This window comes from Octopus bimaculoides, chromosome 3 (assembly GCF_001194135.2).
Source record: "Octopus bimaculoides isolate UCB-OBI-ISO-001 chromosome 3, ASM119413v2, whole genome shotgun sequence".
Lineage (NCBI taxonomy): Eukaryota > Metazoa > Mollusca > Cephalopoda > Octopoda > Octopodidae > Octopus > Octopus bimaculoides.
The window spans coordinates 56,345,123-56,356,430 of record NC_068983.1 but is presented as its reverse complement, the minus strand read 5'-3'; positions in this window follow the sequence as shown (position 1 = coordinate 56,356,430).

Genomic DNA, 11,308 nt, shown 5'->3' with positions numbered 1-11,308 from the left:
GTGTGTGTGTGTGTGTGTGTGTGTGTGTGTGTGTGTGTGTGTGTGTGTGTGTGTGTGTGTGTGTGTGTGTGTGTGCTTTTATGTAAGTTTTCCATTTACATTGCTCCATCGCACATTCTATAATTTTATCTTCATTTCTTTCGTTAGGTTTATTTCTGTTCGTCTTCATTTCTATTTGAAATGTTTTAACATGAATTTATGGCTACACTTCCGCTGTACTAAACAATTTGTTAACTGACAAATTTATAGGTTTGTACCACGGTTAATTTTAATATTGTCTACTTGAGTTAAACACATCTGTTTTATATGATGATTCCTACTAAATAATGTCGAAACAGACAGTTTATTGGATAAAGTTTACCTTAGAAAATGTAATTTCAGATCGAGGACTTACCTTTTATACTTTACTGCCGTATTGACTCCCTAATGGAGCATTTCTGTGTGTATGTTTATGTGTGTGCATGTGTGTGTGTGTTTGTGTGCCTTGCCGTCTGTGTGTTAGGTGTATCTATGTAAGTGTAGATAGATAGATAGATAGAGAGAGAGAGAGAGAGAGAGAGAGAGAGAGAGAGATAAATAGATAGATAGATGATAGATACATACATACATACATACATAAATACATACATACATGCATGCATACATACATATATACATACATGACCCCAGTGTCACTTTGATGGCACGCACTGCTCTTTCATACATACATATTTATATATATATATATATATATATATATACAGAAATATACATCTACATATATACACGCACACGCACAAACTCCCTCATATACATCTAGACATATATATATATATATATGTATGTATGTATACATATGTGTTATTTCTTTATTGCCCACAAGGGGCTAAATATAGAGGGGACAGACAAGGACAGACAAAGGGATTAAGTCGATTACATCGACCTCAGTGCATAACTGGTACTTAATTTATCGACCCCGAAGGGATGAAAGGTAAAGTCGACCTCGGCGGAATTTGAACTCAAAATGTAACGGCAGACGAAATACTGCTAAGCATTTCGCCCGATTTGCTAACGTTTCTGCCAGCTCGCCGCCTTGTATACATATGTGTATGTATACATATGTGTATGTACTTATATAGACACACACACACACATATATATATACATACACACACACACACACACACATATATATATATATATATATATATATATATATATATATATATATATATATATATATATATATATATATATATATATATATCAAGAGAGAGAGAGAGAGAGAGAGAGAGAGAGAAATATATGCGTGTGTGCCAGTGTGTATATGTGTTAGTTAGTGTGAGTTTGTATACATGTCAGTATGTATGAATGCATGTAAGTATGTTTGGGTATGTATGATCTCCCTGCCGGACCAAAAGCAAAGCATGCAAAGACACAAAAATGGCAGAAGTCCTTCGTGAACAGCAATCATCCATTTCAATTGCTTCGATCTCCAAAATGACTGCCTTCGCTTGAATAGGCACGTCGGTCGCTTCTGGGTAATGTTCTTTTAATTACGATGCGCTCGCTCTGGTTTTGATTGAGTGGCCTCGGAAGGTTAAGGTTTTCCTATTCACAGCTTCCCATGAGTGATTTTTATCTTTAATTTTATTTTCAGATAGATTTTCGAGAAATGGTGATAGATCCGTGTTCGCTACCACGTTCACTATAAAAATTTTCATCAACGCATGTATTTCATGATTAGCTCTATGAACAAGTGTGAGCTCATATCTTTAAGTTCACTTAAGTGAATGGCGGCTGATGGAAATATATCGGTTTTTCATCCATCCCATCTTCATGATCGACGCATTCCAAGATTCAAACATTTTTTTCAAACGACAGTACAATGCTCATTACCACAGTTCGAATAAATTTCTTCAAGTCGGTGCCCCGTGTTTAAATGTACACTAATTTATGTGTGTGTGTGTGTGTGTGTGTGTGTGTGTGTGTGTGTGTGTGTGTGTGTGTGTGTGTGTGTTTAATTTTCAAGGAAAGATCCGTGGAAATAGTTACCAGGGTAGCCAAACGTCACATAAGCACTTTTAAAATATTAGTAACCACACGTATAAGGGTAATAATTCCAAGAAGCGAAACATGTATTGGAGGATATAAGGGAACTGGAAAAGGGAGACAAACGCACAATCTCTAATAATCATGCTGATAGTAGTTATACTACTACTACTAATAATAATAATACTCATAATGTATCTTCTATAGGTAATAATTCAAGCAATAATGCCTTGTTTCAAAATATCCAGTCTAAGGGCGGTAACTGTACTTCCTCACACTTTTTCTGTAAAAATGAAAACAACTCCAGATTTTTTTAATGAGAAATCTTCCTATAAATTGCATAGCTCTAATATAAGTATTTGGCTTGTTATTCCATGTGGTAAACAAATTAAAAAGAAATCTTCTTTACCTGCTTCGTAAAACCATCGAAATGAACTTCCCCAAGAATTCGAGGTAACATTCAATTCTTAATTCACACCATATTAGAATTGATTTTTGCAACACTAATAATCTCCAGATTATCTCCTCACTTAGTAATTATATTCTTAACGGTAAAAGTGATTCGCTTAACAACTATAATACCAATAATATTAATAATGATAATCACCCCGTAAATAATAATAGTGATAGTAATATTACCTGTAATTGTGATCCAAATCGAACATGTGTTCTCAACGGAAATTATAGGATTAAAAATTTAGTCAACGAATGCAAGCTTAGTTCCGAATGTAAGGGATTTTTCTTTACTGATCTTGCTCCACTGAGATAAAAGAAAAATAACAGAAACGCATAGTTAATCATCTTTTTTACATTTAAATATATTAGTAAATATAATACTACAGGTCTAAGCAAACTAATATGGCATCTCAAAGAGTAATAATTTACTTTAGACTGGAAAATTCTGTCAAGATCGTTCCCTTATGATAGGGGCAAATCTTTTTTGCACTTTTGTACGGATGAACAACCATTTATCTTTTTTTCCAAACACGTACTTGTCAACAGCTATAAAGAAAGTGCTTACATGTGCTTACACTGGAAAAAACACACTTTCAGCTATTTCAAATATCTGCTCTGTTTTGCTTAATAATATCTGTAATTTTCACTCTATTCTGTTCAATCCACACATATCATTCTTTCCTTTAGCGTTTCTATCCATTTGCCATTCACTTTTCTATTTAATTCGTCCTCCATTACTTATTCAATCTTCTTTCTTTCTTTTTTCTCTTCCTCTCTCGATTTATGACTCCAAATTACTTAATGGTATTTTAAAATTACTAGCGTTCTCTATCCACCTTTTGTTTTTTTTTATATATTATATATTTAAAATTATAATTTCTTATATTTGCAAACATGGCTTATTAATGAACATTGCTATTTATAATCTCCACCCTGATGAGACTGATACATCATTCCAGCATAGTTTTCATCCCTGATTAATAATACTAATGTATCCATCGAAACATATGTCGGTGTTATAAATGATTTAAATAATATCTTGTGCGTTTGTCTCCATTTTCCATTTCTCTTATACACGCGCACACACACACACACACACACACACACACACACATATATATATATATATATATATATATATATATATATATATACATATATACATTCACACACACAGGAGTAGCTGTGTCGTAGAAAGCTTTCTTCCCAACTAGGTAGTTCCGGATTCAGTTCTACACCGTGGCACCTTCGGCAAGTGTTTTCTACTATCGCCTCGGGCCGACCAGAGCCTTGTAAATGGAATTGGTAAGAAGAAGCGTGTCGTATATATGTGCACGAGTGCGTGTGTGTGTGTGTATGTGTCTGTAACTGTGTCTGTGTGTGTGTATGTCCCCAACCATCGCTTGACAACGGATGCTGGTCTGTTTACGTCCCCGCAACTTAGCAGTTCGGCAAAATAGACGATAGAATAAATATTACGCTTACAAAGAATAAGTCCTGGTGTTGATTTGTTCGACTAAAGGCGATGCCCAGCATGGCCGCAGTCAAATGACTGAAACAAGTAAAAGAACAAAAGAATATTTATATTTATATATGCTACCATACATACATACATACAGACATACATACATACACTTTTGACGTTTGTTTATATCAAAGTTCTTATATCCATAATCAATGTTTCTAGATTTTTGCATCAGGATACGCAATATACTTGACTTTTGTATTGCTTTTATTATAGTAGTCGAGTTTATGTAGAATTTATCGTCAAAAGCGTTTGATTACCAGCCTTCTATGTCAACAGTCATGTGATACTATCGTTTTTACGTTTGGCAAATTTATTTAGGCTTTACCGCTAAAATATTTTGATCGTTAAGCTTCGAGGTCAGTAGTCATGTGTTGGTTTTGTTGATGCGTAGTCGAAAACTTGGAAAACTTTTAGCGGCCATGCCTCCATAATTTTCATTACAACATAACAAAATTAACTAGTGACTGCTGAGGTGGAGGCCCACCGATCAATGAAAATTTTCTAGTAACATCTACATTAATTACATTAATTTCACGCCTGTAAAGAATCAATAGAGAAGCTGAATATATTTCATATCTTAATGACGCAGCTGAGAAAGTCTAAGTAGCATTGATTACGTAAATACGAGAAATCTATAGTAAAAAAAATGACGACACTATAACAAAATCGTGCTCGTGTTAAAAGATATACGAATATAAATATACTTACTAATACACACACACACACGCTCACGCACACACACATACACAAACCCATATATACATACCTATATATATGTGTGTGTGTTTGTCTGTATCTATCTGTATGCATCTGTGTGTGTCTATGTGTGTGTGTTTAGGTGCGCAGAGAGAGAGAGAGAGAGAGAGAGAGATGTGGTTTGGTAATTCATATCCAGCATTCTGAACAGTGAAGGGATTTTAGTATTTCTCTAATGGCGTATACAACTTTCATCCTTCCTCTCTCTTTCTTTTCTCTCTCCTCGTTCACGCGCGCGCACACACACATATGTGCATGCATTATGTATTATTTCTTTACTACCCACAAGGGGCTACACACAGAGGAGACAAACAAGGACAGACAAACGGATTAAGTCGATTATATCGACCCCAGTGCGTAACTGGTACTTATTTAATCGACCCCGAAAGGATGAAAGGCAAAGTCGACCTCGGCGGAATTTGAACTCAGAACGTAGCGGCAAACGAAATACCGCTAAGCATTTCGCCCGGCGTGCTAACGTTTCTGCCAGCTCGCCGCCTGTTTCAGGCGCATGCATTATGTATGTATGTCATTATTCAGTTTTATTTAAAGGTTTCTTATCAATAGAAAAAGAGCCGGTTTCTAACCTAGATCCAAGGCACCTTCATTGAAATTTCAGCATCGACAACAGAGTATATTTGTATGTATGTGTGTATGTATGTATGTATGTTTTGTTTTATGTATGTCTTTTCATTCGTATAGTTGCATATCTAGACATGCTCATATACATTTAAATGATAAACCTCTGGAGAGTTTTACACATTTTTACAGTTCCAGTGATGGACTGGATCTGTAGTCTTTGAATTAGCTTTCTCTTTTCTGGTTTTGAGGAGCCTAATTTCTCAAGATTGGTATTTAGTCAGTGTTACATATCCCAGTGGCCCGATAATTACAGGTATGAACCTGAACTTGTAATCTGGATAGAGTATGTATGGATGTATGTCATTATTCAGTTTATTTCAAGATTTATTGCCAATAGAGAAAGAACCGGTTTCTAACCTAGATCCAAGGCTCCTTCATAGGAATTGCAACATCAACAACTGGGTATTTTTGTTTGTATGTATGTGCAGATTTGTATATATGTATGTATTTATGTATGTATTTATGTATGTATGTATGTATGTATGTATGTATGTATGTATCTATCTATCTATCTATCTATCTATCTATCTATCTATGTGTGAATGAATAAATAAATGAATAAATGAATGTAGGCCTGTGTGTGCGTCTTTACGTCTTCTCTACAACGCTTGACAATTGCTTTTGATTTATTTACACCTGCGTAACTTAACCGTTCAGCAAAAAGAGAACGACAGAATAAATACCTGACTCAAAAAGAATTCAATTCTGGCGTTGACTTGTGCGACCAAATCCCTCAAGGCGGTGCACCAGCATGTTCAAAATCCAATGACTGAATTAAGTAAAGAATGAGACAGAGAGAGAGGGGGGGGGTAGTGTTAAATAACACAGTATGTCCAAAAGAGATATCCTTTCAAACGAATACCACATTAAATGCTGTTCTTTCTGATGTATCTGCATTGAGTATGATAGAGAAATTGCTATTTAAGACTAATACTCTTCTTGTCGCACATAATGATTTTCTTTCTGTATGTATACATACATATATCTATATATATATATATACGTGTGTATGTCTTAATGAGTTTGTGTATGTATCTGTATATATCTGAGTGTGTACAAATACGAGCGTGTATGTGTGCATAGATGTCTGGGTGTATCTGCTTCTGTATTTGTTTTTAAAGGCAAATATCATACAGATTGTTGTTTATTACAAGTTATAGACACAAAATTTCTAATGGCCTTTAAATGACATTTCAAGAGACAATTTAAAATTGTCAATCCAATCTTTCTTGTAATTCTACGAGGCGGCTATACATTATTTTATAGAATTAAAATAATCATGTAAGTATTGCAATCATTATAAATCAAAGATTAATACAAAACATTAAGTGATTCGATTTTCTGTTTCATTCGTTAATGCGAATTCAACGCGGCAACACAGTTATAAAGTAACTATGCTGTTTACTTTACTGTAATCGAAACAAATGGTGTGGAGATTGTAAACGAAGTTTTCTAGAATTAAATTTACTCTTTATGTATTCAGGTTGTCGGTATATGTATGCATATACATACATATATACACACAGATAGGCAGGCAGTCGAACAGATATACAGACATACAGATATATGTTTAAATGCACACGCATACTTATCTCTGTGCACGCACGCACACATTCACACACACAAATATATATGAATATATGTGTATATGAGTTTATATGTGTATATATATATATATAAATACATATACGTACATATATTTTAGATATATATATATATATATGTATATATACATATATATATATATGTGTGTGTGGGTGGGGGTGTATGTGTGTGTATATATACATGTATAACCCAATCTACTTACTATATATACAAATATATATTTATATGTCTAAAATATACGTACGTATATGTATATGTATATATATATACATACATACATATAAACACATATATGATATACACATACATTCTTATATATATGCGTGTGTGTGTGTGTGTGTATGTACATATAGATACGTATGAGTGTGTATAAATACTTACCATGTATATACAGATAGATAGATATAGGTGTACGTATGTGTGTGTGTATGCTTGCGCATATTCATACATATAGCTACATTTAACATAACAAAACGTAACATCACAAACGCACACGCACACACACTCACACGCAAAGACACACACACACACACACACACACACACACTCACACATACACATACGTGTCGTTCTTGTATTCTCAAGTGCACACAACTCACACTGCAGCCCTATAAAACTTCTACAAGCTATTTACACCTAAAAGAGATAATAGAAGACATTGTCTCCAGTAGAACTGATGAGAATGTAATTAGAGCGAATGGAGTCACCTTTCGTTTATGGAGATTTTTGGTATTTCTCATTAACTCCAATTTTTAAAAGCCAACATTATTCCAGAATGAGATTAAATGTGATTACATGACTACATTTATCAATTAATATCTCTTGAACATTCTATAATTTTTACACAAATATTTCTGTACGTACGCCATTATGGTCGTATGTATGTATGTTTGTCAGGTCACGTGTTTATTTGTTCCTAATATTTTCCATTTTATTTAGACCTGATTTCTTGATACGAGTCGAATATATTTTATCATATAACTTTGTGTAGCGTCACGAGTGTATTGTGTCTTTTAGCTTTAGTTTGCTTTTTATTATTATCATTATTACTTTATTTTATAGGAGCGACGAGTTGGCAGTGTCGTTAGCACATCGGACAAAATATTTAGGTTATTTCATCAATCTCTTTACGTCCTGAGTTTAACCTCTGCCAAGATCGACTTAATATTTAATCCTTTCGACGTCGACAATAAAAGTTCCAGTTCGTTACTGATGTCGATATAATCGAGAAGCCTGCTCACACAAAATTTCAGGCTTTGTGCTTACTGTAGAAAGGATTATTATTATATTAGAGCGGGACGACTATGTGACCGATGTCTCCGTTTTGGAGAGAACGAAAAGCAGCAGCATCGAGGCTACCATTCTGAAACATCGTCTGAGATGGGCGGGCCATGTAGCAAGAATGAAAGAAACCAGGCCGCCGCGTCAAATTTTATATGGTGAACTTTCCACTGGAAGAAGACTCCGTGGCCGTCCCCTCCATCGATACAAGGATCAACTGAAGCAAAGCCTAAAATTGACTGAAATCGATCCCAGAGCCTGTAACATTGAAGCTCAGGACAGGCCCGGCTGGCATCATTCCATCTCCATGGTGAGAGATCAGTTTGAAGCTGAATGACAGAGGAAAGAGGAAGAGAAACGACAAGAAAGAAAACAGAGGATGCGGCAACGAAAGCCTTCACTACGGATCCCTTGTGAACTTTGCAGCAGACAATTCTATGCAAGAATCAGCCTCATTAGTCAGCAGAGGCATAAACACGGACAGAGGGGAAGAAGTGGTCAAAAAGAAACCAAATAAATTATCGGACACACGATAAAACGCCACCGACGACGACGTGAGGGGTAAGCTGGCAGAATCGAACACAAATGCACCACGGCATTTCTTCTGCTTTTTTTAAGTTCTGAGCTCTCGGTGCTGCCACAGCATGGCCGTATCTAATGATTGGAACAAGAAAATAAATGGTAAAGCCTCAACGTGAAACAGTAAAGGGGAAGCGACTTACTGACAGCTTCCACTGCATCACAGGTCTTTGTCTCTTTCCTGTTTCAGCTTGTAATATCTAATATTACGTAGAGGTAATTGACATGTCGCTTCTGCTGGTTCCAAGCTTTTATTTTGATGACGTTTCTTGCTGTGGCTGAGTGGTTAGGCTGCTGCAATCACGATTCCAAGACAAGACGGCGAGCTGACAGAATCGTTAGCACGCCGGGTGAAATGCTTAGCGGTATTTCATCTATCTTTACGCCCTGAGTTCAAATTCCGCCGAGGTCAACTTTACCTTTCATCCTTTCGGATCAACAAACTAAGTGCCAGTTGCGTTCTGGGGTTGATCCAATCAACTGCGCCCACCTCCTCAAACATTTCGATTCAGTATGATTCTGATGATGATGACGACAACGACGATGACAACGATGATGATGATGATGATGATTATTGCTGCTATCGTTATTTCAATTGCTATTTTATTATATTATAATCATTTCTACTGTAAGCACAAGGTCTGAAATCTCAGGGGAAAGGGATTAAGTCGACTACATCGACCCCAGTGCGTAAATGCTGATACTTAATTTGTCGACCCCGAAAGGATAAAGGTAAAACCGACCCCGGTGGAATTTGAACTCAGAACGCAACGGCAGACGAAATGTCGGTAAGCATTTTGCCCGGTGTGCTAATGGTTCTGCCACCTCGACGCCTTACTTTATTATATAATTATTTCCTTATTGTCCACAAAGGGCTAAACATAGAGGGGACAAACAAGGACAGACAAAGAGATTAAATCGATTACATCGAGCCCCATGCGTAACTGGGGCTTAATTTATCGACCCCGAAAGGATGAAAGGCAAAACCGACCTCAGCGGAATTTGAACTCACAACGCGTAGGAAGACGAAATACCGGTAAGCATTTTACCAGGTGTGCTAATGGTTCTACCAACTCGCCGCTTTACTTCATTATATAATAATAATATTGTTTTCTTTAGTGTTATCAACATTTACGTGATATAAATATAAAAGAGTTTTATTATTATGGTGACGAGCCCAAGGAAACGTCAATAACAGCGAAAGCACCTACAGCCGTATTAAAACGATTGGTATCTATCGTATGGTCTTTTCCAAAGACACTTATCATTCGCTTTTGTGCATTCAGTCAACTTTACTGATTCTACTTGAAGGAATATCTGTTTTTATAACCTGCTTGCCAACCAGAACATTAAAAATTCGGGACAATACGGCGAGCTGATAAAGGTCTTGACGAAGTTGGCAAGCATTGTTTCTTAGCAACTCTTTCAAAAATTCTGATAAGTGGAGAAGGATGAAGTTTTTATCAGGAAATGGAAATGCATCAAAGCGGAGAGAAGAAAAATGAATTTTTAATATATTCATCTCAGTTCTCAAGAAATTCAATACGGTTTCTTACAGAGCGGAAAATTACGATAGATCGATAAACATTGGTGGCTGGAAGCAAGCAACAGGTGTGGTTCTTCAGAAGAAATGGTATTTTTCTCGGTGCAGATAACGAGATTCACGAAAGTTTTGAGTAGAATCTTGATAAATTCATTCGTTGGATCTTGGCGGTAGCGCCATTAAAAGCTCTAGTTACATGAAAGACATTCCCAAGTCTGGTTTTGATATCGTTTTATTGTTTATTATAAATCGATATAGATTTCTTCTTTTTTTTCCTCCACTTTTTTCTTTATTTTATATTAGCCTCATGGCTTCCTTGTATACAATTGTAGCATCATTTATAATATAGCCTTCTTTATTCAACGTCATATTCAGCACTCATGCCCCACGTCCTTTTTACACCCATTCTTTCTCTTTTCATATACATACATACATACATACATACATATATATATACATATACATATATATGTATGTATATATATATATATATATCTATATATATATATATATATATATATATATATATATGTATGTATATATATTATTTACGTATATATATATATATATGTATGTATATATATATATATATCCTCGCACACATGCATACGCACACACACAGTATGCATATGTATGTTTATGTATACATATATATACTCATAGATACACACATATCTTCATATGTATATCAGTATGTATGTATATATTTATATATGTGTGTGTGTGTGTGTGTGCGTGTGTATGTATGTGTTTATATATATATATATACATATATGTGTGTGGATGTAGATATATATGCATATGTGTACATGTTTATATATATATGTATGTTTATATACATTTATATATATATATATATATATATATATATATATATATATATATAT